At 51.5% G+C, this 27,815-nt stretch overlaps 1 protein-coding gene across 1 annotated transcript in view; it reads left to right on the forward strand.

Annotated features, from left to right (window-relative positions):
• Positions 1 to 27,815, forward strand: part of Snoo (Sno oncogene) — a 179,727-nt gene that overhangs the window by 22,170 nt on the left and 129,742 nt on the right. The window lies entirely within an intron of this gene.

Here is a 27,815-nt window from a genome sequence, read left to right on the forward strand (position 1 = left end):
ATTTAATTGCGTAAATTATTTTGCAGTGTAGGGCTAGGGGCGCCGCCACTCTGCCCCGATTTCCTTGCTCCGTAGAAGCAGTTTACCCGCGGCAAGAGGATACGACACACTGACGTCATCCCATAGGCGGCGTATTGGGAGAACCATGAGTGGGAGAAGCTGCGTCTGTGACATCGCGTTCAAGCTATCTGTATCATTTAATTAACGGCTTCGCGAAAGCTTCGCATTGCGAAATATATGTTGGATCTGCATAATTGTCGCTCTCTCTCTTTTTTTTTTCTTTGTCTTTTCGATTACAGAGGAGAAATTTCTCGCGGCTATTTCGCCCTTATATACATGGTGTGTGTTCATTCTAGGCCGTTTTCAGCAAAGACACGATGCCGCGCCGTGCAATAAACCACGACAAATGTCGTCGTATATTTTTCATAGAGATTCCGCGTCGAAATTGAGTTCCGAAAAAAAAAAAAGAACGAGAGAAAAAAAAAAAAAAGCGTGGGCGGCCCGACGGGCACGCAGGACTCGACACTTGAGATGAAGGAAGGGCGCCGCCGTGCTGTTATTTCAAACTGTTTGAATATTCATGGGCCTTGCCGCTCTGCGAACAGCTATATGATGCATAGCGTGGCTGTCTGGCGTGCCCGTCGACAAGAGCGCGCGAAGTTTATTTATTAGTCGATTCTTCTGTCGACCCCTGAAATGTAACGCGATGCGCGAAGACAGACCCGAGACTCATCTGTGCCCCGGCGTAGAGCAACAGGCGTGTCAGAAGCGGCCGCCGCGTGTTAAAACATTCCCTCGAGAACGACTCGGATCTCGCCTGTACTATTGTACGCCGTATAGCCTTTTTTTTTTTGTCTGCGAAATGTGTTGCGCGTGACGCCGACGGGCACCACCCACCGTATATATATGCAGAAAAAGTGCGTTTCCCCCCCTGCACTTCCGAAAAAAAAAAGAAAGAAAGAAATCGCGCTTACAGCTGGTTTGCTGACGCCAAATTTCTGAGCACGATCGCATTTTATGGCCCGGATCGTTCGATATGATGTTTGGCACTGCTCTCGACGTTTCCAGGTTCTGCGTCATTTCCGACAAGCGGTATAATGGCGACGTTCCTTTCAGTATATATATATATATATATATATATATATATATATATATATATAAAATAGGGGAGGGGGGTTGTCGCGTGAGTTCTGCAGAGCCGCACAGCAACAGACGTGGCTTACTTCGCGTGTGCCGTGTGAAGGCAGAGGAGGAAAAGAAAAGAAAACAAGGAATGAAAAGGTTGCCGTCCGTGTGTTAATTCAGATGAGTGGGCCCGCCGAATAAAATATCACCCTAAAAAAAAAAAAGTCTAGACGGCGGCTGCACACGCACTTGCGGCGGTGTCCTAAGACGTCTTCTCTCGAATTCCGAGACAGCTTGTGACAGATGGGCAGCGGTAGCGTGGGAGTACGAAAAGATACATTGTCGGCTTTTCCTCTTTTCTGTCTCTTTTCTTTGTACGTCGAACAATCGTTTATAAAATACAAAGGTGGAGCAGAAGACGAAACTCGACAAAAAAAAAAAAATGTCAAAGTCTCCGTGTCGCTAAATACGCTCCGCGGCTCGCCTATGTGTACCCGACACTCCGTGCGTCTTTGCTATGATGAATTCAGCTTTTTTTCTTTCCTTTTTCTCCTTCTCTTTTTTTTTTCTGCCGTTCTGCTGCTCGGGCGTGTGATGAAGCCGCAGCGGCCGTCTTTTAGTATATGGGAACCGCGAGGGCAGTGCCTTTTTTTTTTTTCCTCTAGTGTATGTAATGTCAAGAGCGTGCGAAGTCCGTGGCTTTTGCAACGCGAACCTTCTTTGGATGTTGAGATGATGTACTGCGAAGCGCACGCGTATATTGTACGTTTCGTATGTTATATATATACGTGGGTGTAGACTGCCCCATTTGCCGATAGTCCGCCCCCACCCCCGTCCCCTTTGCATGTAAACACGTAAATCGTTTCACCGCATCGTGTGAGCTACATTTTTTTTTTGCATTCTTTTTTTTTTCGAGCTCGGTCTACCTGCAGCGCTTGGGCATGAAATTGAATTTTCGTGTGTAAGTTAGTTATGGAACCATTTACTTCGTGTTATCCTTGTTTCTTTCTTTTTGTCTCATTGTCTTCCTTACAAGGAGTTATATGTGAGTGAAGCTGCTTCCAACCGCTCCATCTGGAATCCCACATACGCACTGCATACATGCTTCGCGGAAAGGCCTTGGCGTTGCGAGCAGTATAGGGCAGCTTCAACGCGACAGTCGTTATAACTCTAACGAGGAGTTAAGCTCGTAATGTACCGCAGCGAAAACAAAACTACAAAACTAGAAGGGCCGCAACATTAAAGAAGTTATTTCCTTCCGGAGGCGGCCGGATCACGTGACGTACGTTCACATATATACATTACCGCCTGCCCGAAAGGCCATTCGGATGCTTAATGGCGCTTATATGACAGCCCGATGGGAAGTCCTAAGTTGAGATGTCTTCGCGCACGAGGTCGCTTCTTTTATTACGCTCTGCCATCGTGTCATCGCTTCATTCCTTTTCCCATTTTTCTTTCTTTCTTTTTTTTCCCCACTGTGTTACGTCTTCGTCGATTCCTTCACCACCGAGTCTCGGTGCGAAGACGCCTTCTGCCTCCGTCAGCTCCGCGGTGGCGTTCCTCGTACGGCGTAGTCGTCGGGTGGATCAGCGTGGCCGGACGGGGTGTGTAATTAATGGCCCGCCGCGGTGCTTCGAGCTGACCTTCTTAATGGATCTCGGGCGATATTACTGGGCCAGTGTGGCCGCTGCCGTGGAGAAAGCGGCGGCGGCAGGATCCAAGCACCCCCCCCCCCCCCCTCCCTTCCGTTCCCGGTCTGTCCGTCCGTCGGTCCGTTCGTGCGTGCGTATTGGCGAGGAGGAGGAGGAGCGAGTCGTCTTCCAGCGGCCGCGCAAACTTATCTGTCTTCGCCTTCCGTCAAGGGGGGGGGGGGGGGGGGGGTTGCGCTCTCGTCGCATCCGCCGCCGTGCTCGCCCCTTCGGAGACGCTGTGTCACTATTTGGTTTTCAAATGCGGCCGACGTTTGTCGACGCGACGTCCGCTCTTGCCCGTGTGTACTGTTATTGCGCTTACCCGCGTGACTGTTGCTTTTGATTGTGTGTGTATGGGGGGGGGGGGGGGGGAGGGATTACGGGTAGACTCATTTCGTGGTCTCTCGATACGTTTTGATAAGAGCTCGCCTAGCTCGTTCGCGCGCCCCGAGACGACGACGACTTGGTCCTGCGCTCGGCGGAGGCTGATTGCGAGCGGAACCATTACCACTCAGCTTGCGCCTGTTACAGCACACGCGCGCGCAGTCCTCCCCGCCCTTCCGACGCTTCCTTCTCCTTCTCTTTCAACTCTCCCGAGACGACTTTATTCCGGAAGTGAGGAAAGCCGGCCCCGAAAGGAAAGTGATGAACGCTGGACCCGTTCGTTCTTCGTCGGATGGCGAGAATGCGTTCGTTAGTTCTACATGCTCTCATATATATATATATATATATATATATATATATATATATATATATATATATATATATATATATATATATATATATATATATATATGTGTGTGTGTGTGTGTGTGTGTGTGTGTGTGTGTGTGTGTGTGTGTGTGAGCAGCCACGATGACGTCAGAAGAAAGAAGCTTCCGATAATTTATGAACGCGGGATGAAGCCATGACGCGTTCGTTCGAACGTTTGCTTTCTTTCGTCGTCACTCGTATTACGTTGCAATGCTCGTTTGCACTATTGCTCCTTTTCTTTTTGTTCTGCCTTCTGTTTTCTTTTTCTTCTTTGTAAAAGACATTGACGCCCGTCGTCTCATCGTGCTTCTTATTTACGCGAGCGCGCTTTATCACCATCCTGCCGTCGCCGTCCTCGTACGGCAGTGATGTCGTCACCTCGTCTGCCGCCGTATATAGTGCGTCATATATGGTCTTAGCTTTCCGCGCGGGCAGAGGGGTATATAAACTTTGGCTAGGACGTCGTGCAAATTCGCGATCTTCTTGCGTGTAACCGGGGCGACGTAATGGCAGTCACCATTTTGTGTGCGGAAGTGTACAAAGCTTACAGATCGGCGGCGGCCGACGCAGATGAGCTTTTATTATTGCCGCACGCCGCCTTATATACGTATATAGCGCGAGCTTTTGCAAGTGAATGGGGCCGACGATCTGTTGCGCGTATTAAAGGCGACCGTATAGCTTTTACTTGTTTCCGCGAAGTGCATGATGCGAATCGTCTATCGAGGAAATAACTCTTAAAAAAGAAACGGAGAAAGAAAGCTAGAACAAACAACAACAACAACAACTGTAATAGCACAATGTGGAGCCGACTTTTGGACGTGACCTTAGGGAGGGGGGAGGCGATCGAGTAGAGGCCGCGTGTGTAAGTAACTTTCGTTATCGAACAAGTGGCGAATACTTTTAGTGTGTATACGTGTTTAACGGGCAGTTTTTAAGTGATCTGCTGCCCGCAGCTGCGGTATGCGTGAGCGGTGTGCGTGAGTTCTTTAAACGTGCACCTTCGGGCGCGCGTTAAACGCTTCGATATTCTTGCTCCTGACCGGTATTTATTTATTTATCACAGCGAAGCTGTTAGCCTCTAGTTGGTCGGTATTCTTTCGTGTCCACGTGCGCTAACACACACACACACACACACACACACACACACACGCACACACACACACACACACACACACACACACACACACACACACACACACACACACACACACACACACACACACACACACACACACACACACACACACACACACACACACAAAGAAGAGTAACTGGAAGGCTTTCTGTGCTTGAGTTTCCGCGTAACAGAATTGTGCTTTCTCGTATATTCGAATTACAATCCGTTGATAATGTTTGCGGGCTGCGTATAAGTCGTATACTTTACGAATTTTATGTCGCATCTTGCTTTGAGTAATTGAGTTACTTCGATAACGCTTTTTCTATTATTGCGCTACGCCCGGAGGGCCTACAAGAATGAGGACGTATGCTGCGTAATGCTGCGTTAACGGTACCGCCGCCTAGCGGCCGCGACAGCTCAGGCAGACCTCAGACGGCAGCTGTCTTTCAGTTTCCCCGTAACAGGTTTACGTTTTCTCGTATATTCGAATAACAGTCCCAAGCTATAGTGTCTGCAGCTCGTGCGTAAGTCGTACTTTGCGCATTTTTCTGACGCAGTTTACTTTTAGACATTCATTCAGTTCAATAGCGCACTTGCACTAGGCGGAGGGTCCAAAAGATTGAGGATGCGTGCTGCACCGTGCGGGCGCGTGACGTACGTACGTCGCTTGCGATGGTGGTGCTTGCCTAACGCCTGCGACGGCTTCGCTGTGCATTCGCTTTCGCACATTGAAATGGAGGCGGATTTATTCATTTAGTTGTTTATGCACCGTGCTGTCAAGCGAGCGCGATTTCCTCGTTCGTCTCTCTCGCTCACACCATCTGTCCTCTCGTATTTTTTTCTTTCTGCTCTTTCTTTCTCGCTTCGCCGCGTTTATTCCTGACGCCAATCTCGATATTTCGCTAACGATCACCGTCTCCCCCGTGTCACAGCCGCTGTTCTCGTGTCTCTGTACATCGATCACGAATCTCTCGACGGCCACATGCCTGCACTGCTGTCGCTCGCCGGTATGCATGTCACGACTCGCGCTCTTTTGACGCCGACGGCGTTCCGATTCCGTGTCGCAACAGTGCCACTGCTGCCGTGTCTCTGAATACGTTATGCGCACTCTCACTGCATGCAACTTCTCTCGGGGACAGCTGGTGTAACGCGTAGCTGTGCACGTGCGCGTATATTTTAAGTCGACGCGCACGCTGGCATTCTTTTTTTTTTTTTTTTGTGTATAGCGGTAGAGTGCGCTCAGGTTGTGTGCGTGCGACGAGATTTGGAAATTTCGCAAGCACGCACTCGGCGCAGCCGTAAAACAACAACGCGTGCACCTGACAACGGCTCGAAGGACAGCTCGGTCCTTCCTGTACGTATTTCACACTGCCGAGCGCTTTGCAGTTTTGCGGTTAACAAACATACAGCTGTTCTGAAGTGCCTGGAGGCCTCGGTTATTCTAGACTCGCCAACCCCCCCCCCCCCTCCCCCTTATCACCTCAGCTGATTTCTCCGGGGGTATACCTCCGCATCCTTGGTAGAGTGAGGCCACGAGCACGGCGAGAGAGTGTCTGCGGTTGACCTTGGCATTTCTCGGTGAGCAAACGAAAAAAAAAAAAAATAAAGAAATGTACGTAACCGGGCTGTTAACCTGCAATGTGGTTCTCTCTCTCATAATACTGCTCCTTTCTTTCTTTATACTCTTTTCTTTTTCTCCCACGTCACCTTGGGCACGCCGTTTAATCTCGCCGGCTTTTGCCTTTCTCCCGACTATCTCTTCGTCTTCTTTTTTCTTTCTCTTTCTTTCGGGCTGCCGTATCTCGTTCCGCGGTCGGCTCGCCCGCCGTTCGCAACTTTACGCGTGCACGCATTCCGTGTATAACCTCATTACCGCCCCACAAGCGCGCGGTAATAAACGTCGTTCTGTCTTGCGCAGTGCGCGGTTTCGTGCCCAGATATGCCGTGTCTGCCTTCCCATTTTTAGCGCGCTTTCCTTTGATCTCTCTCTCTCTCTCTCCCTCCAGCCAGTCGTCCTTGTTTCTTATCAGTGCTAATTTTCTTCCATCTCGGTAATGAGTCCCGCTTGTGTGGCGGTGTCCGTTTCGCGGCTTTGCTGTTCTAAACAAGCCTGCCTTTTCAGTGAAAGTCTTTCTTTTTTTTTCTTCTTCTTTTCTTTCTTCCTAAAATGCGTACAAAACGATATGCACGTTCGCTCAGAAAGGGTATCATGCAAGGACATCTGCATGAGGCGCCGGAGCCAAAGGGGGGACAGATAGATAGAGAGATAGATAGATAGATAGACATGAAGCGACACGGAAGAACGTATTTGCATATTCGGACATATCGTCCCGACTCTTGGCAAACAATAATATAGACATTCTCACTTTTCTTGTTTGTATTTTGCATTTATTTTGTGGCAGCGATTTAAGGGCATGCCAAAGAGGAATACTAAATCAGAACTGATAAGGTATTCTTTCAAACCTCAATTTTACTTAACTTCTAGGTAATAGTTGGACTAGTAGAAGGGAAAACGAAGACCAAGCCTCCCATTTATAATATTTTCTTTCTTTCTTTTTCATTGTTTGCCAAATATTGGGGATAAATAACCGCGTTAAGATCTTCGTGCAGAAGCTGCATACGTTGCCTGCGGAATTTCGCGCTGCAACCAAATCGTTGGTGACGTCACGAGTATAAAAGTATTCTTCTTAATAACTAAGCCTATTTATCAGATTGTGAAATTTGCAGGAGTGGGATGGAGACAGCTGATTCGGGGCAGCGGTATGGGCGGATTGTTCCTCCTGGAATGGGTTTAAATATGGCGGTGATGGTCACGATGCTGAAGTAATTATGTGTGACCCTCAGCAACTCTCCTATTGCGCATTTCTGCTCCACTTGCGATATTCTGACTGCAAAGTAGGCAGGCCGCATATAAGCGGCCTTTGCGGGGTTTCCTTACTTTCCTTTTTTTTTTTTTTGCTGGATCACCACAACGAGTGGAGGTGAAGTGACGCGTTACTGCGCCAACATGATTATGGCTGGCTGAGGGGCAAATAGCTGTACGGTCCATAGCTGTAGGGCCATTCGAGCCGTTATTCCCCCTCGCCACACACGCTCTCTCTCTCTCTTCTCGTCATACTCCGTTTTTTTCCGCGTGACATGACGTCTCGCACCGCGGCCTCGTGCGAAGCACATATGCGAACTAATGCGAACGGCTCCCCCGGTTTCGCGTTAACCAGGTGCGGTGCGCGGCGTCAGTGCGTTGTTATTGTTCCGGGCGGTCGCTGCGGGAAAAAAAAAAAAAAAGAACAAGGCTCGCTAATTTTCCTTTTTTCTCCCCCCCCCTTTTATTTTTGCAGACAAGGGGGATTTTCCGAAACACAGCCGCAGCTCTGCCTCACTTCTGTGAGCTCTCTCTCTCTCTCCTTTTTCCCTCGCATTCGATGTGTGCGCGCGTTGGCCGACGTATGAAGCAGGTAACGGGTATCCCAGCTTGCGGTTCTGTTTGCAGGGGGACGGAAGACAAAGCGAAATGGCAGGAGAGAGAGAGAGAGAGAGAGAGAGAGAGAGAGAGAGAGACCTGTTGGGCGCCAGAGACGAGGGACCTGTGGTGCGTTAGAGCGTCGTTAAAGTTGCGCGCCCGGTTGATCTTTCCGACTCGCGTGACCCTTTGGAGACTTTTACTCATGCGAACGTTGGGTAACGTGCGCAAGCTCAACTCGGAGTTGTTTTTACATTCAGATTTTTGTGTGTGTCACGCGAAGCCAGTGTAGAACTTTGAGAGAGAGAGGTAGCTTACTGGCTCTGCGTGCTTGTAACGTATGTACGGGTGCGTGGACCGGCTGTTAGTTTGCGTTGTGCACGCGACGTGCGAGGTGTAGTTCAAAACACGGTCTGTTTTGGTTGATGCGGACATTGTGGTCGTAATTAAGCGCAGTTTTGGGGATGTAAACGTATTAACTACTTAAAAAAAAAAAGAAAATGTTGCCGTACGTTTTCTGCTTTGGAAGTGGCCTTCTAAGTCGCCGGTTTTATTGATCGTCACAGTGTGACGCATGTGTAGCGAAAAAAAAAATAATAAATAGAGTGCGCTGATATCCTATTATATCATAGAGAGAGAGAGAGAGAGAGAGAGGAAAAAGAAACGAGAGATAACACGAATGTGGATCAGCTTAAACAGGAGGGAGCCCTGTTTTAGGGTTTCGCCCCATAATGCACACATGTGCGCATCCTTGATATGTAAATAATCAAAACAGCCTTTTGAATGGATGATGCAGTGACCTCTTTATTGACAGGGCTGGCGCTTTCACTTTGGAACTCCGCGGCTTCGAATTCTTACGCAGAAGAATGCGGCTTTCACCTGGCGACCTTCTCTTTTCCTTGTATCACTGTTATTTTCCTTTCCTCTCCTTCCTTTTCTGTCTGTCTTTGCGCTTGGAATCGTCTTGTCCTCGCTTTCAAGAATGTGTGCCTAATGCGCATTCCGTATCGATAGGCGACCACAGATAGTGTGGAAGAGAATGTGAAGAGAGGAAAGGAAGGGAGGTCAGCCAGACGAGTGTATAGTTTGCTACCCTAGGTTGGGGCTCGAAAGAAAGGGGGTGGGGAAATAGAAAGAAGAAAAGACGTAACACTCCGCGCGCCGAGTAGGACCCACAGTAGGACTACAGGCGGTCACTGAGGCGGGTGCTCTGCGAAAACTGCAGTGACGCATAAATAACTTTTTTTTTTTTTTTTTTTTTTTTTTTTTGCGCCAGCGACCGATGAGGCCTACGTGCCCAAGAATTTTCGTCCACCAAAAGAGAACGTGTACCCTCGAACCTGTCTTCTCAGTGTTTTGTGATCATTCGGTGACGTGCGCTGCAGCCATGCGGAGCGCACTTCGGGCACATTTCCCGCGGCAGATTTTGTCGTCGAGCGTATTTTTTGTTTCCGACTGAGTTTCGCCCCACTCGTTGGTCGTCGGTTAACGCTCCAGCACGTGACCTGGCCGGAGTCTCGGTGCACGCATGTGAAAGCTGAAGCATTCAATAAAGTCGTCCGACAGTGGAGACCCTACGAACCGCGCTTGTGCAGTTTAAATTTTAAGCTAGAACCCGTAAAAGCAACGTTAAAGCAATTTTTAAGCCACTAAATTAGGCGACAAATTTTCGTTAAACATTCGATCCGTGGCCGGGCACCGAAGTTGCAAAGAGGCGGAGGAGAGCCTTGCCAATGTTTCTGAGGGTTCGTGCAGACGCTTCTGCAGTCTCGGAGGAGGGAACGGTTCGTGCTTAAAATCGGCAACACACGTTGTTGTACTCATTGCACATTACAGATTCGAGTCTTTTTCCCTACTTCTTTTCTGTTAGGAAAAGTGAACGTGGTACACTCGCGTACAACTTTCTGTGGCAATGAAGGGAAAGCTACGGGGGCGGAGCTTCTGCTCATGTGTTACCACGCCAAGTAGTCCGCCAGTGTTTGACAGTGTTTGTGGTTGCTCGGAGCAGACGCTGAATCGACGCAGCTTCCACGTGCGATGGTTTCGCGGAAGGGAAAAAGCCGCAAAATAAGTAAGCTTTTACATTCAGTGGTGTGTTTTGTCCTATATTTAACTGCTGCTAACAAGGTGTTTACGTTTTCTCTTACCGAGCTCAAACTAACGCAGATGTAAACGCGGGACTCTTTTCGGAAGCGCTCTCTCTTGTGCGCGCTTTGCCTCCGTAGCTTTCCCTTCATTGCCACAGAAAGTTGGCCGCGAGTATAAGTGCATGTCTGTCTTTGTGTGTGTGGCGCAAGGGGAGGTGTTCCTTTCAGGAGGTATACTTGCTAGTCAACTCTTTTTTTTGTCTCTGGTGTGTTGTGTTTCCATTAAATAATAACAATAGCAATAATAAATTTACCAGCGCAGCAATTTAGAAAGCCCCTGGAAATGGTTGTATTCGCCGGCTTTTTTATCCCGTCGCTCTTCTCTGCGTTTCTGTTTCTACATCTCATTTAGCCGGAAAAAGCTCCCCGTTTCCCTCTTCTGCGAGGGCGCAGCGTTCCGTTCCCTCGTTTTCGCAACAGCGCTTATCCCTATTTCCCAACGTTTTCCAGTCTCTCTCTCTCTCTCTTTCTCTCTCTCTCGTTTTGTCTCCGGGTGTGGCGTTAGCGACGCACGAGCGCCCGGTGTTAACGACCTGTGTCGCCTCCGTGCGGGGAGAGATCCGCTGGTCGGAACTTCCTGGAACGCGGGAATTGGGGAAAGAAGGGGGACGTTGTATGGGGGGAGTCTATAGATGCGCTGGTGGAAGGATAATAGCGTTGAGAGACAGAAAGTGGGGAGAGAGAAAGAGTAAGGAAGATGTAAATCGATTATGGTTAGGAGGGAGGCGGCGAAGTGAGTTTGTAACGAAGTGCGCGCTGCGCGTGAACTAAAAAAAAACTTCGTGCTGGACTCATTTGGTTGTTCATTTTCTTTCCCTTTTACGCCCAGTTTTCTCTCTCTCTCTCTCTCTCTTTTATTTGCTTGGTCTGTTTCTGTTACGGTCCCGTTGGTCGGGAGTTCTTTGAAACGCTTCCACTGTTTCGTCCTCCCTGACGACATTTTTGGTGTTTATAAATGTGCTTTGACTAAAAGGAAGTGCAGAAGGGCGACTTTCCTTTAAAAAAAAAACAAAGTTAGAGCGATTCCTTAATTTGGTTCGTTTTCCCATGAATGCGCTTTCTAATATGGCCGGATCGCGGCGGGTATTTGCAGTTCCTCCCATTTGGACGATGTCGATACGCGGAAGTAAGCGTATTCAAAACAAGGCTCCGTCACGTTTGTGGCTTGAAGGCGCTTGCAGAATAGGTTGTAAGACGGATTCAACATAGCGAAAAGAATAAGGAAAAAGATAACCTCATATGATATACATATTTCAACCCATTGTCAGACGTTCTTTACAGCTTGATATTATTTGGAGATTTACTGCTAGTCGGTCGATCGACGTTGGGGGTGAACAACCGACGTTTGCGGCCGGGACTCCTCGATGTTCTCTTCTTCCGGGAACCATTTCTTTCTTTCTTTCTTTCTTTCTTTCTTTCTTAATGGAGCGTAGCGGCGGTGCATTGTCGACTCCGTTGAGCTCGTCAAGGACTCCCTAGCAGATGGCACCATGTGGCGCCGCGTGCATACTCGGAAGAGATCACTGGGTGCAGTTGGGCTGGCATGCAGGGTTGCGCAACGTCGGGCTTGTTGCCAGAATCGTGTGCCACCTTTTGTCGCATGTCCTACGGGACAGTGCCGACTTGGCGCGCACTGGACGCCACTGCGCATGCGCCGAATTCTCCGCGCTTTTCGTCGTTCGCGAGTGGGCGTTTCCCAACAGGACGCGCAGGAACCCGCTCGTCTGGTACCTTTGCATAACTCGTTGTAAGTTAACCGTACGTCTTCGCGCTTTCGACCCCTGTTATAAGCAGACCCGCCAGCGGTTCGCGTGCTTACTAACGACATTATGCCAAATACGGAAATCCCTTTTTTGTGACGCTACTACACGGGGTATACGAAGTCATGGCGAGCAGCTTGCTGCTCTCCTTGAAAGCAGTGTACGCAATCATTGGATCCAATCTGTACTAACGAATCGGGCAGAAACTTGAAGGTTGACCGAGAAACTTGCGACATAGGTAGTCAAGTACCGCGCAACGAGCGATGTAAGGAAACATGATGGGTGGAACGCTACGAGACAGGAAGCATGCGGTGTGGTTTAGCGAGCCAAGCGAGGGTAGCCCATATAGTCTGATTGAGATTAAAATAAAGAAATGCAATTGGGCAGGCCATTTTATGCGTAGAACGGATACCCGGTGGCCTATTAGAATCACATAATGGGTGCATAGAGATGGGAATCGCACTCGAGGACGGCAGGTAACTAACTAGGTGGTGTGATAAGGTTAGGAAACTTACAGGCTGGAATGAGCTGACACAAGATAGAGGTCATTTGAGATCGCTGAGTGAGGCATTTGTCCCTCAGTGGACGTAAAAAGATAGGGCGATGATAATGATGACGCGTTTTACATAGTTGCACCTAAACACGAGCGTGGTAGCATGCTTCTTTCTCGGTCCCTGTAAGTATTCTTTTGTTGGGGCGGCTGTCATCGCGCATATTGCAACAGCTGGAGGAGTCTCAGGTCGTAAGCAATGATACCCAGCGTCGTTTACGCTTCCCCATTGCATATAGCCCATCTCCGGAACGGCGTCAGTGAGACGGGGTCGTTCAGATCGCGCACGGCGTAGTATTTTTGTGCGCTCACTTTTTTTCTAACGGAGTGTTGTCCCCGCCCAAACGCAGAGATGTATTGCAAGGCGCTGAGCTTCCTTTATTCTTTCCGAGAACTGACGCATCTTCCTCTCCCTTCTCCTTTTTTCCCGGAATCGTCTCCCTGGCGGTGCGTAACGAGGCGGCAGGAGCCTTTCCTCCTCCGTAAAGCTGAGATATTGCGCGATCGGGGCCCGAACTGGGACGCCCCCCCGGAAGAGCTGTCTCGCTGTTATGACTCCTCCGTCTCGCCTTAAATGGGTGCAGTGGTCGCGGTGATGAGAAGAGCCACCCCGCATCGACTCCATATATGCGCCCCTTTCAACAGCGGCCCGAGCAGTTTCGTCTGCCTGGCGGAGAACAGACGACATCGCAGACTACGGACAGCACCGCAGCAGACGAGCTGTGCGGCTTGCTGTTATAATGGTGTGAAGCGGACGAAAACTGACTTCTGCAGTACACGCTCGAACACCTCCAGACGACAAACGGTGTCGTCTGCTGTTCCAACGGTGTGAAGTATACGAAACTACTCGCTATGGCTCCTCCGCACTCAAGCGGGCGTCGTCTGGTTTTCCAGACGACGCCCGGTAAAATTATTGCATTCATTGCAGCTTCTGCAACCCTGCACAGTACTAAACGAGCGAGACGGGGGGCGTGTATCTTTCCCGCCGGCGGAGCTTTCTCGTCTTATTTTTCCCCCTTCCAAGGCTATCTACATATATATCTTTTGAATCGTTTGTCTTTGTTGCTCTCGGTCACTTTGTCTCGCGATGCCGCTCTTAGAATTGGTGCGACGTCGTCGTACATTATTTGGTTGACGCCTCTGCCCATGCTAGCTAACGTGCGTTTGTTTCCCGATTCCTGGTAGTGCCGTCTCTTTTGGCCCTGTCAGGTATAATCTGCTCTTTCCTCCTCTCCCTCAGCTTCCTCTACTCAGTCCCGAACAGGCGCGACTCCAGGAATCGAGTCAATGGCCTCGTCTGTCTCCCGGGCCAGGCCGCGGCCCCCTTACTTTCTCATTTCCTTCCTTCTTTTTTGCATTTTTGTTTCTGTAAGTTTCGTTCCCTTCTTTGGACATTGTTCGATCTCTCTTTTTGTCTCACTTTATCATTCTTTTTTTTTTTTGTTTTTTATGGTGCGTTTTTTTTAAAACCTCCTGGTAGCCGTCAGTATTCGCGTTTACATGAAATAGCCGCGTTCACAAGCAGCACGGCGCATGGGATTTTCGCGCATCGCATCCACACGGGACGGCGATAATGCGCTGTAGAAAGGCGAATTTCGTTAATGGGCCAGGAAATGGTACGTAGTTCGAGGCGGGTGGGTCGACTCATGCCGCGCATGTAAAAACGCTGGCGTATCGCGTTCAGGCAGTGAGAGAGAGAAAAAAAATAATTGACTTCTGCCGGCGTGTACCCCCTTTCTCTGTTCTCTCTCTCTCTCTCTCTTGCATTCGCTCACTTGCCCGCTCAAAGGAGATGGATGCAGACGACACACGCGCGCACAGCGCCGGGCTGCTATAGAGCGAGCTCTATAGCCATGTGGCTTTGTGCCCCGTGCTCCGTAACCGTAATTATTTTCACGCGCCTCGCTTTTGTTTTTGCAATTTCTTCGTGCCATTAAAGACGCGACGCGCTCGAGAGGGCGCTGACGCGCCCGTCTGCTGTCCGGTGCGCGCGATTAATTAGCGCTTCCCGGCTTTAGCGTGCTCATGCTTGGCTAGAGAGGTTGGAACGTAGCACGGCTGCGAGTTTTCCGTTCCGTCGCGGAGAGGAGGAGGAGGGGACCTTTCCCTTCCACCGGGAAAACGGGTGCAGCGTTTGCGAGAGTTTGCGTATTATGTTACTCTGTGTGGAACGATGATGCGCGCGTATACGCGGACTTGGGGAAATGAATTTTCGTCGAAACCTCTCGCCGAGTCATAGATGCGTCCGCGTAACCGAGCCAGAGGTTGTTATGTAAGGGAAGCCGAAGGGGCTCTCATTTTTTTTGCCGCTTACAACCGCACGAAGCCACCGGACGATGAGGCCAAGGAAAGCGTCGCGGAAACCTAACTGCCTTTTTTGTTTACTGTTTAGTTGAAGTTTCGAAATGATATGGAAAATGAAAAAATAAATAAATAAAGGAAAGTGATCGAGAAGGCAAGTTGCCGTCGTTGAAATCTTGTTCCCCACGTGCATACACGGCGCGGAAGCCGTTGCGGCAAGCAAGCGCCCCGAGAAATAAGTGTGACAGGAGATCGAAAGACGGGAGGCACGGGGACGCGTGGAGGGTGAACACCGCTCGAACGAATCCCCCCCCCCTCCCCCCGGGCCACGTTGTTTCCCAAAGTGATTCGCTAGCCAGCGATTCTGAGCGTCGCTCACTCTCCTAGCCTCCCTTTTCCCGCTCTCGCTCGTCATGCATTTACGCCTCTGGGTGATATCCGCAATTATCAACAGCCACCAGCACTCTTCTCAGCCCGCGACCGTTGTTAACTGCGCGAACTGCCAAAAGCGATGAGCGCTTGAGCGAGCGCTAATTATTTTCATTCTTTTTTTCTAACGCCCTCCCCAATTGTTCCTTCTTCGCGAGCGTGGCCCATTCTTTCTTGCTTTCCTCTTCTCCGCTACGGCACTCTTCCCTCTCACTCGCGTGTCTCTCCTGCTCCTCCTCATTTTCCGTCTCTCCCGCACGGGAGCTTCGACTGAGTGTGTAACTGACACCGCAGAACGCGGTCATAAATCATTGCATTTCACACCGTATACCCCGCGGTGTTTGGCTTGCCTCTCCATCAACGCCGGTGGTCATGACTGCGGCAAGTAGGCACCGCCCCCCCCCTCCCCCTTTGTTGTCGGAAACAGGCCCTGGCTATTCCCTAGGGACCACTGCGTGGTTGCGCTCTTCGCTACTGGGTCTTCCCTTTGAGTAACGTTTGCGTAGGGTTTGCGTCCACGTCGTCGTTTACCTTAACGTCGGCTCTTTTCCGGACCGTCCTGGTAGCCGTCGTCTTCTTAGCCTATTTAGGTCTTACCGTAGGGCGAGGGCAACATCGAACGCTATCCAGTTGCCCCCGAACTGCGTCAGCTAACTCCGTCGTACGCCTGTATATTTTCTAATCTCATCACTAAGTCTCTCAGCCGCTATCGATTGCGTTACAGTCCCTTTGGCACCCATTCGGTATGTACTGCGAGATCTCTGGTTATCCCCTTCTACGCTTTACTTTAGAAGGCTGATTTATACCGCGACCTAAAGGGTGTTTAGCGTTGTTCACCTGCAGGGCTAAGGCGCCTGAAGAACAACCACGACTGCGTGTCGCGCGAAGCTGGGATCCAGGAACAACGAGTCCCCCCCGTCCGTCCGTCCGTCCGTCCGTCCGTCCGTCCGTCCGTCGTCATTTCGTGCTTGGCGCGAAAGAATGAAAGCCTGGCGTCTCCATTTGCGTGTGTGTATGCGGGCTGTCGACCGTCTGCCCAGTGCCTCCAATGCAGCAGGCCTGTGCACTCTGCTTTTTTTTTTTTTACATCATGCTACTTTGGGCCGAAATTTACATTGCCAGAGCTCGGTGCGACGATAGCGGTGACGTCGAAATCACCGCGGCTTACTCGGGAGCATCCCCGTTAGATTCTAATGACAGTCAAGTGAGGTAGTATGACGTCACAGATCGAAGTGCACCGGCCTTGTGCTGTCTAGTAGGCGTTGGCCTGCCCCGGGTGATGTCACGTCGGACGCTCGTCGATCAACTCGGAAGTCGCTCAGATGCAACGCGGCCGGTCGCACTCTTCGGGAGTGTCACTGCGTGACGCTGCAGAGTATGTGTCGCTAAGGCGCGCCACAATGGCGATTTTTTTCTTCGCGGTTCTTGTTTTTTTTCTCCTATCCGTATAGTTATTCTCTCTCATTTTCTAAAGGACGCCAGGAGATAATGCGGCGATAAAGAAGAGAAGTAGGTAACATTGTAAGAATAGAACGGAGTATCGCTGCGGGAAATTGCTCGCCGCCCTCGCCTCACACTATGCTGCGCTCCGCCCAGAAAACGAGATATACGTTCTCACGGGGGTTGCTCGCTCTAGAATGAAACAGCAAGCAACCTTCGCAAGAGAAAAGCACCACCACCACCACCAACAACAACAGCATCCCCATCACCCGAAGCTGCAGCTATAGACAGTAGAGGAAGTACGCAGTATTTGGCGGACCCCCCTCTCCCCGACGAGAGACTTCTTCCCCGTTCCAGGGCGCACGATCCTCTTCCGGTTCGTCGCCTCTCTTTGCCTCCGAGTGCATGTGTGTGTATATATGCTATATACATTGTCGCCGTTTGCAGGCTCGGCCTCGGCGCCGTCTTCTTAGTTCGGATTGCCTCGGCTTGCTGACCTCACGTCGGATTCCCGTCCGGCTACGGCGGGCTCTTTCCTATAGCCCGTGTGTGGGACGGCGTTGTTCTCGGCCTTCCCGCGCGGAGAGAGAGAGAGCCCCCCGTAATGACAGCGTTGGTGGCGCCTGAGCGCGCGCGCGCGCAGCGACTTCACGCGCGACCGCCGAGAGAACGCGGCAACGTTTCCTCGCCCGCGCCGTCGAGCCTGTACTTAAAAGCCGACGACGTCGACGCTTGTGAACAAAGACTGCAGGCAAAGGCGCGCGGGCGCAGCCTATATAGAAGACTGCCCCGCGCGATACGTATATACTTCTGACACCGCGACGGCTGGCGGGTTGCGTTTGGGATTGGCGGGAAGGGGAAAAAGAAAAAAAGAAATGTATACAACGGTCGACGCTCGTACTTGTGTGCGTTTTCTCGCGCGCGCGAAGACGGCCGTTGTGTTGTTTAGCGTGCGCCGCCGACCGTATGGACAAGAACGGCACCGAGAGCGGCGCTGCTGCGCCGGCGTTGAGAGCGCCGCATGCGAAGCAAAATTCTATTAGCGGGTGGTACCCCTCTCCCATTTCTCGTTCGCACCGCCTTGATTGCCTCCTGCACTGCGCGTGTTTGGGCACGTTTCGTGCCGCGCGCGGTGTGTGCCTACGTGTGTGCGCGTGGACATTTCATTCGAAGGGCGATGTACAGTCTGTTTCACATTTAGGGGAAAACTCGGGGCGCATTGCATCGCGATGCGGCGGGCGCTTGAGGCAGGCGGTGGCAGCAGCTCGCGCAGGTGCTCGAGGGGCGGGATCTTGAACGGCGTCGTCTGCTACGGCGGCGCGCGCTGGCCGCATTGTCGGGAAACGTTCTACTGCCAGTTGCAGGGCGCCGATCTCATCGTTACTGCGTGAAATGATCCGGTATTCTTTACTAAGCGTTGTGCGACGCCCACTGATACGCCTCGAAAGTAAGTTCATCGCTGCAGGGCAGTCATATACGACGTACTGATTCCATACATTCTTGACGGCCCGTTTCTGGAAGGCGACTATACATTCTAACGCGATAGGTCGCCGATCCACACTGCTCGTGTTGTGCAAGAAATGCTGGAAGAGTGCGCAGTCACTCTCTTGGAGTGGCCGCCTCAATCCCCGGGCGCCAACATCATTTAATATGTCTGGGGCTCGTTGAAAGTATCGCTGGCGCACCACCCCCTCTATCAGTCGCCCGAGGATAGGCTTCGATCCACCATCGTCAGCGACTGAGACGTGCTGCGAATGAACACATCCCTGATCAAGTCATTCAGCACTTCACTGCCTTCCAAGATGAGCGCTGTCATCGCTGCCGCTGGGGACATGACGAGATACTAACTGAAGTTCCGAGCGTGACATGTCCAATTCCCCGCCGGCGGGCAGGGTCTGTCTGGTGTAGTGAATGATTGTCGAGAAAAATCACTTCCAGCTCATTGTCTTAATCTAAAACATTCCTTTAATCGTATCCGTTTGTTTCATCGTGTTCGACCCCCATAGTTATTGTTGAGTGCTTCGTTTTCCTTTCGAATCAAACAAAGACTGAGCACGTTGCGCGCACATCTTGGTGCGTCTTGTCGCTGCTTATTACGGTAGCACACACAGTGAAGAAATATACGTGCACGCACTCAGTACCCCGGCCGTTCGAAAGAACAAACGAAGCATGCTGTCAAAAGAAGTTTGTGGAACTCCATTATCGCCAATGAAGGCTCCGAGTTTGGCGACGCACAACGTTTAGTAAAGAATATCAGCTCAGTTCCCGCAGTACCGATAAAGTCGGTGCGCTGCCCCTGACAGTAGCACGCTTCCCGACATTGCGGCCAGCGCGCGCCGCCGTAGCAGACGACGCAGGTCACGACTCCGCCCCTAGAGCGTCTGCGCCTGCTCGAGCTGCTGCCGCCGCACGACTCCATTGCTTGCCGCAACGCGATGCAATACGTTCCGAGTTTTCCCCTAAGTGTGAGACAGACTGTACACGCTTCTATTTGCCTTCAAGAAGATCGATACGCTTGACGATTATTTTTATGGCTGCAATGCGGCGAAAGGGCAGCGTCTGCTTAATTAGGTAAGTGACGCTGAGCAGGTAATTGGAAACGACATCGTATATGCCGCCGGAAAAATCGTCAGCACACGATGCGGCACACACATACGGCACAAACGAGCTAAAGTCATTTTTGCAGTTTCTCACAATATGTTTGCTACAAATCCGTGTTGTCTCTGATGGCGACAACGGACTTCCATCGACACTGTGCGGACATAAACAATATATATCGCTCCATACCACAAGTAAGACATGCGCACACAACTTTAACTAGTACGTCCCCTACAATATGGAATAGAGGCACGAATGTAGACAGCTTGGCCACTTTTTAACAGTGCTCAAGAGACGGAAGTTGAAAGTATTAGTAATCATTCCTGCTTCAGCAATGCCGGCGCGACCAAGACGCGGGCGTGTATCGTCCAGTAACTTGATCGATCGATGCAGTGGTGAAGCGGGAATGAACTCCGGTCATGTTCAATGCATCGTGTACATATTAAATTTCTCGGCACGCGTGAACTTCGGCCACTGCTAGCGCACACAACAGAAGTGGTTTCCATTCTTGGGCAGCGCACACACAAACGAAACACGAGAAAGAAGACAGGACAAGCACTCGTCGAACTTAGTTTTTATATGAATAAAACGATTATGTAGCGAGTAATTATTAAATTCATGTGGGTTACATATAGAAACCGCCCTGCACTCAGGAGTGATCAATGAACGAGCTCGCTTCGTTTGCCAGTTGTTTACTTCGCTCGGCGCACCGCAGTAATCCATGTCTGTCGTCTGCTTTTTTCGTAGCATTTTCTTGTGAATCGGCAGAATTTCACTGGTGGCATCAACCCTTTCATGTTTACATTGATGTCGTGACAGTTAACAACGCAATAATAATTTCCGGTCATCCGAAAAGGCGCCGTCGCAAACAAGGGACGTTTCGCGCGCAGCGCGAACTGAACGCGAGCGCGACCGCTCGGCGGCGGAAACCTACACCCGTTGGAGATGAAATCGTTCCGCCAGGGGAGAAACGAGCGCTGGCGTCTAGGATGAAACTTGGCGTGCGGTCGTCCATATATGTAGAGCTTCGCTCGACGAACTCGACGCTATCGGGTCGAGCCAGAAGTGTAGAAATGACTCAGCAGTCCTGTCCCGACCGCGTTTACACGCGTCTTGCCTAGCGGGTTAGCCTCGGGTCTACGCATTTTCCGTGCCAGGCGAGTCGACTCGAACTCGCCTCGACTGGGCCCGCGACCTGCTTTATATGTAGCGTTTGCATGAAGGCGACGACGGTCGGCTTTCGGCCCGAAAATCCCACTCGACCCGACTTTATCGGGTTCACGTTCGACGCAGCTTGCGCGTGAGTGTTTTGTGTTTGTTGGTACGCGCGCGTGCACTTCTCGACGCCGTTGTGTCGTTGCTTTGCTGCGCGCCGCCCCGACCGTGTGCGGCAGCCGCACGTTTTCGACTTCTCGAATATCGTATCCCTTCGGAAAAAAGGCGGCCTAGATTCGAGTAAATACGGCATATTTCCGCTGTTCACGTGTGCCGCTGTCGTAGAAGCTCGGTCGGCGCCCTTTTACTTAAATAAATAAATAAATAAAGACGGCTGCTGTGGTCGGAAAGCGTTGCGCAAGGGTGGGCGTGGCGACAGCGCGGATTCCTTTGAACATCCCCCCCCCCCACCCCCGGAGAGAGAATAGAAGGGGGAGTGCGCCGAGCCGTGCCGCCGAGCTGAGCGCGGTTGGCAGTTCGAATTTCGACTTTGGAAAGAATTGGGCTCTCATAAACGAAATATATAAAGCAAGAACAACAGTCTTTACACTACGTGCGAAGGCTTCTCTCTTGACGGTACGAAAATTGCGCCTCTGCGCTCCAGCTTGCGTTTTGGCTTTCCATGCGAGATGAGAGAAGAAATAACGAAAAAAAATATGAAAAAAAAGGCGTTCACTGTATTCTTTCTTTTTTCTTTGTGCAGAGAGTGACAGAGAGATTTGCTACCATGTTTTAGAAATAGGGGATCCAAAGTTCCATATAGAAAGGAGAAAAAAAAAAAAAAAAAGGTGTCAGCCTTGTCCGAAAGGCGAAAGATTGAAAGTAATATAGGAAGGTATAAGACGTGTGAAGTGTAACGCCTGTAGTTGTAGTGACAGTAAACATTCGCCTACTAATTAAACACGACTGTGGCCATGCCCGCCCAGAGACACACGCATGTGCGGAGTTCTGTCGGTGACCGGCGAGCACTCGCGGTCGTTGTCGCTGGCGTGATGAGAAGCGCCGGCAGAGGCCCGGAATCGCGTGCGCCTTGTCCCAAAGCGAACGTTCCGTGCTGCCGCTCCCTGTACCACTTCAAATTCACCGCGCTTTCGAAGCTCAGGCTAAACTGGGGTCCTGCATTCACAAAAATTTTTTGTGCTAAGATTGTTCGTAAGAGCAAATTCCAACCAATCCTGATGCTGAGAGAGAGGAGGAGGAGGAGGAGGAAGGGAGGAAGGAAATGCAGGGAGGTTAACCAGATTGCTACCCTACACGTTGGGAGGGGAACAGCGGAGTGAGAGAGAGAGGAAACATGAGTCTTTGTCGCACTTTCACCTGCACTAAGTTAGGTGCAGGATGATCCTGATGATGGACACATTAACGAAGGCGGCTGTCCAGTGGCTACAAGCACATATACGAACTTTTCGAAAAGGTTTGTGAATTGGGCCCCTGATGTAGTGCAGCTCTTGTGTGTCGCTACAGGGGAACCGCGGGTATGTAGTGAAAATTGATAAGCTTGCATTCCTACTCCTTGGAGTCCAGGGCTATAAGATCGCACGCCAGTGGTTGTGACCTTCTGGCGGTTCGGAAAGCGAACCGTTCGCTTGCGCTCTCGTGATTGGTCAGAATTGTGATTTCGTCAGCAAAAAAAAAAAAAAAAGAATGCGCCGTTCTGACCACTCACGCGAGGCCAGGCGAGCCGTTTGCTTTTCGCCGAACCGTTAGAAGGTCGCGCCCCACAGTCGGTAAATAAGGATTCCCTCTCGCTCAGTTTTTATTCCTTCGTTACTATCCGCCGCTCACAGCCTGCCGATGCCGGTGATAACGTGGGCGTAACTACACGCCGGAAGGAACAGTAATTGTAACGGAAGCGTTACAGTAATAAGCGCCTGATCACAGCTGGGAACAGCCGTGCCATTGCGCACAAGGCGCGGGGAGCGCCTTCCGCGATGGCCGAAACGCCGTCGTCTCGTGGTTCGTTTCAAGTGGCGCGTTGGCTGCCCTCGAGCCAGTTCAGTTCCACCCGTCGGTGTGACCGCCGTCAAGTGGTGTCAGTTGAGAAGACTAATCTGCCTCTTGGGCAGCGCGAATGTTTAGGCAAGCGCAGCGTGACAGTCCCCTCCCGGATAAGGCAGGCCCTTGGTATTAGGGGTCCGTGCGCGGCGAAAAAAAAAAAAAAAAAAAAAGAAAGAAAGAAAGAAAGAAGAAGCATATACAAACGCCACGTGGGCCAAACTGTATCGGACGTTTGAAGGCGACCCCCCGCTAACCTTGAGGGGATAGGCCGTGGCGAAATACTGCTGTTCGGCGTCTGCTGCAAGCTGCTCTTGCCTTTTTTAGTTCCACGGCGGTTTTGAGGCGGCGACCTGGTCGCTATCGAACGTCAGCAAGAGAACAGCCAGGGAGAGGGGTATTCTGTAAGAGTCCACCTAGTGGACTGTCCATTTCGGCCTCTGCTAATTGGATGCAGCTGTACGAACGACGAGGAGACGTGCGGCCCTAGCCAATGAAAAGCGGCCGAAAAGGCCAGTAACGCTGCCTGCCTACGGCAGCCCCGAAGCGGCGGTGTGTTTGTCTGTGTGTGTGTGTGTGTGTGTGTGTGTGTGTGTGTGTGTGTGTGTGTGTGTGTGTGTGTGTGTGTGTGTGTGTGTGTGTGTGTGTGTGTGTGTGTGGCCTGTGTGTGGCCTGTGTGTCCCTAAGAACGCGCGCCGCCGGATCCCGGCGCAGCATACAGGAAGATGCTGCACCTGATGTTGCGGAGGTTAGAGGAAGTATACTAAGCTTGGATGTAGTGAAGCGACTGAAAAGGCTCGGATGTAGCGAACGAGTCCCACCGATTATGACGAAGCCTTCGCAAAGTATTGGGCAGGTTTCGGGGCAGTCGCAGACCCCTATATAGAGTGTCTCAGTTAACTGCTGCCAAGCTGCTCAGAGAAAGAAGAAAAAAAAATGATATAGGAAACGCGATGCAAGATGCGATTTTAACACCTATACGGTGTTCGGTCGACAGACCTCTGAAGACCTTATAATCGTATCTGGCATATCGAGCCTCTACATTTGGTGACGAGATATCCCACACCTTCGTACTGAAATGAACGAAGCCGCGCGGTCCTTCGTCTGTTACGCGCTGCACAGTCGTTTGCATGCCCCCAAGGGGCCTCATCGATGCTTCTCTCTCTCTAAGACTGGGAGAGCATACCCCGATGGCATACCCTTACAAAGGGAGAGCATTTGTAAATTGGAAGGCTTCGCATGCAGGTCCTCCGTTAGGCTGCTATAGCGAACAGCAAGTACTCTGCCCGTCCGATGGACAGGGGCGCTGTGCACCCAACACGCACGAAGTTTACGGGGCCCTTTCCCGATGAGCATGTTGTCATCACGGCTCGCTTCTCGCCGTGTGCGCGAACAAGTTACGCTCTGATTTTGCTGCCGCTTCTGCTGCTGCTGTTGTTGCTGTTTCTAGTGCTGCTTCAGGTTGATTCTCGAACGGCTTAGTAGCGCTGGCTATCCAGGCAGCCGTTGCGCCAGCAGAGCGCGGTGACGAGGTCACACTACGCTGGTAACTGATTGCGCGCGTCGGACGCCAGAACAGCGGCAGCAGCAGCAGCGCAGACAGCCGCGGTTCCATTAGATGCGTCTCGTCGTCACGCCGGCTGTAATGACAGTATTGTTTCGCTGGGACTACCCTCCTATACACGACTGCTCGAACGAGACCATTAAAGAAAAAGAATAAAAAAGATGAGGGGGCACCCGTCGGCGTTCCCGCCCGTGTAGAAGTTGTCTGCTATAGGTCCTCAAGCCTGCGGCCGTCTGTTTCTTTTCCCCACTCCCTCACCACTCTCAGATCCTTCGCTTCTGCTGCGTGCCCCCTTTGCGACTAGCACTACAACCGCGCCGCCTCCCTTGTATGCGACTTCATTCTTCTTTTCCTTCCTCCTCCCCCCCGTCGTCTGTCCTTCCTCGCTCGCACAATCGGCTCCTGCCGTAGCAGCGGCTCGTCTCGTCTCGTCGATTCGTCGTCGTTGTTCGTTTTGGCCTGTTGCGTGAGCCGGCTGCCGCCGTCGTCTCACGCATCGTGCCGCCCCGGCCTTCTTCTCCTCTTCTTACTCCTTCTGCCGTCGGCCTTTCTTTTACGAGTCGTGTCTGGTCGTTCCGGCCCCACGATTTGGACCGTGCGTAGGCCTAGCTTCGGCGCCGTCTTCTGCACTCTTGTGTGTCGTCTGTTCTGTAGCCTTAGCCGCGTCGTCGTCTGCTGCACTTCTGTGTGCGTGTGTCGTCAGTTCTCTCTGGCAGAAAGGAATTGCAACTTCTGGCGCCATTCCTGCGTCGTTTTTTTTTCTTTTTTTCTCTCCCTAGCAGGCATGTTGTCTCCCCTCTATTCATCTTCTTCTCATTCCTCTCTATCTCTTTTGTCTATTTCCTGTCCTCTTACGTTGCCGCCATGTGTCTATCCCTCCCCCCCCCTCCTTTCCCCAGTTGCCTCGCTATATGCGTGCTCATTCCGATAGCTGCCGCGCCTTGAGCCCTTCCGTTAGACCCATGCATTTGTGCGTTACGAGAGGCGTGCGGACGACGCAATGCGCGCATTCCTCCTCGGCGCCGATCGATGGGGCGCGCGCATTGTTTCGTTTTTTGACTTCGCGGCAGTTCCGCGCAGGCCACGGCGTTGGAAAGGTTTGAGCCGGCATTGTCCATCGCTCAACAACGAGGTCGTGGATTGGGTTCGCGGCATCTCTGCTCGCTCTCCCTTGAGCACCGAATTCTCCTTGCCGAAGCTAATCTTCGGTTCGAGAGCGCGCCAAGTTGTCAAAAAATATGATGTCGTCCCACTGCATGGTTTTCGTAGCACACGTGGCGCTTCGAGGTGTTAGAAGGCTAACTCCAGCAAAATTATTGGCAGTGCATACGTTTGCCTCAACTTCGTCCTTGTAGCGGCTTCAAGCGGCTTTGTTAAGTCGCAGATTGATCATCTTCGGCAAAAGTGAAGTATTGCGTCATAAGCGAAAGCAGTCCGAACGACTATGCGTGTGCGAAGAGTCACAAGAACGCTCGAAGCCACAAGCACCGAGAGTAGACAGATGCGTGTATTACACACGACATCGTTCTCATTGTAGCCGAACAATCGCAGCGTTACAGTTTCCCTCTAGTAATTTTTGTACAAAACTCTCTTTGTTTCCCGCACCATGGCCTCCGAGATCGCGCGCGCGATCTCTGAGGCTACGTTTACACGCCAGTAACGTTTCCACGACATTCCGTAGCGCGATAGACAACGGCGTGCGAATGGGCTGCTCGTAAGTAGGTAGGTTAGCTTGGTCCATGCAGAGACTCCCTAGGTCGCAACGCAGCGCGCACAACTGCACACGCACAACGCTTGTCTCGCCGACGTAACTTATGTCCCCTCGCCTGGTTCCTTCTCGCCCCCCCCCCCCCCCCTCCCTCTCGTAAATTACGAGACGCGGCCCGAGGACAACCGCGCTGTCTCACGCGTACGTCGTGCCTCTTTTCTTCGAAGTCTAGGGGGTAGTGGGGGGGGGGGGGGATGCGTAACAACTGTACAACCCAACGACCATACGACAGGCCACTGGCACATGCTGGCGAGTTTGATGCATGGCCCAGGTGCACTCGGGAACCTGTTCGCGGTTCTGGCACGTTGGGGTGCTGAAAGGTAAAAGCGACGTTGCGTCGCCGACGGGACGGGGTGTAAGCACGCCCGCTGCTGCATCGGTTTCTCTGTCGAACCTGGCCCGGCGTGTGATTGACTGCGTGTGTGTGTGTGTGTGTTGGCTGCGCAAAATGAATGGCTCGTGCGGCGGTCCTCGGTCGCGCTTGTGCGTAAGTGTCGCTGCAGGTGGGCCGGATTGTTCTGTTCTTCATTTATTTGTTCTATCTTTCTCTCTCTCGGAGGTGCGTTGGATAAGTAATGCGTGTAGGGACGCTGCCACTGAACGTCACGCACTGTTTTCGCGTACGCGATATCTCAGACGTGATTGACTCTGTAGGTTGGCTTTGGACAAGCAAAAACAAAGATGGCGATGTGTGTGTGTGTGTGTGTGTGTGTGTGTGTGTGTGTGTGTGTGTGTGTGTGTGTGTGTGTGTGTGTGTGTGTGTTTGTGTGTGTGTCTTTTCGGCCGTTGATTGTGAGCATATAGGTGCGGCCGGTCTTGTACGGCGGGTATGTTGAAGAAGGAAAAATAAAATAAAAAGTACATGGACGTGTACAAATTCCGCCTGAATCGCCTTTCTGCATACGATGGTGGCCGGAAAGCCCGAGAAGAACGAAAGAAATAAAGAAAGAACGACTTTATTTTCTTCCGCCAGCGCATAGGCGAACACTGTTAGCAGCTCTAGAAGGCCGACATAAATTTTCGCTCGAAGCAAGATTTGAACAGGTGCGCGATATCCTTCGTGGGACGAAACAGCTTGGATACTTCTTTCTTTCTTTCTTTCTTTCTCTCGTCCACCAACGTGAACGAAAGCAAGCGCGACGGCCTTCTTCGAAATCACGTGTATGTGACGTCGTGCCCTACGTCAAAAGTGAAATGCATAGTCGATGACGGGTAAATGATATTGGGCGAATTCGCGGGCGTCCTATGCGCCGTCGTTCGATGAAACTTCTGGACACCGTCGAATTTCGCCAGATTCTCGAATTCTCCATTCCTGATTGACTCGCGAGACGGCTATGCCCCCCTTTTTTTTCGGTTTTTATCGATGCGCCAGCATGGCGAAATGCGACCGTGTTTTACTCACGGAGGTGGGGGGGGGGGGGGGGATGAGGGGAGGGGCTTGAGAGGATGTTCCGAACCGGCAGATGGGGCTTTCGTCCTGCCGGTGAACTTGAAACAAAAGGCAAATGATGGTGGTGGTGACCGGTGAATCGAAAGGTCAACTTTATAAGCGTAAGATTAGCAGCCGCGGCGCGCTGTGGGGCAGGCAAGGCAGGCCCTTCCTGCTTTTCTCCTTCAAGCGCGCAGCCTGCTTTTTCTCGTTCTATGATTGGTCGACATGACTCGCGTGTACATAGAAATTTTATTTCTAGAACAAAGAAAAAGAACGAGTGGTCGACCCGAGCTTGTAGGCTCTAACGTGCAGCTCTTCGCTGGGGAAGATCCCAATGGTGTTACGTTTCGCCTACAACGCGCGGTAATGCCGGCGCGGATGCAACGGACGCCGGGGCTTTGTTCAAAACGGCGGACATTTTGGCCTGTTCAACGACGCCGCAACGCCTACCCGCCAAGCGTGTCCAGGCG

Source organism: Dermacentor andersoni, chromosome 3, assembly GCF_023375885.2.
Source record: "Dermacentor andersoni chromosome 3, qqDerAnde1_hic_scaffold, whole genome shotgun sequence".
In the NCBI taxonomy this organism is placed as follows: domain Eukaryota; kingdom Metazoa; phylum Arthropoda; class Arachnida; order Ixodida; family Ixodidae; genus Dermacentor; species Dermacentor andersoni.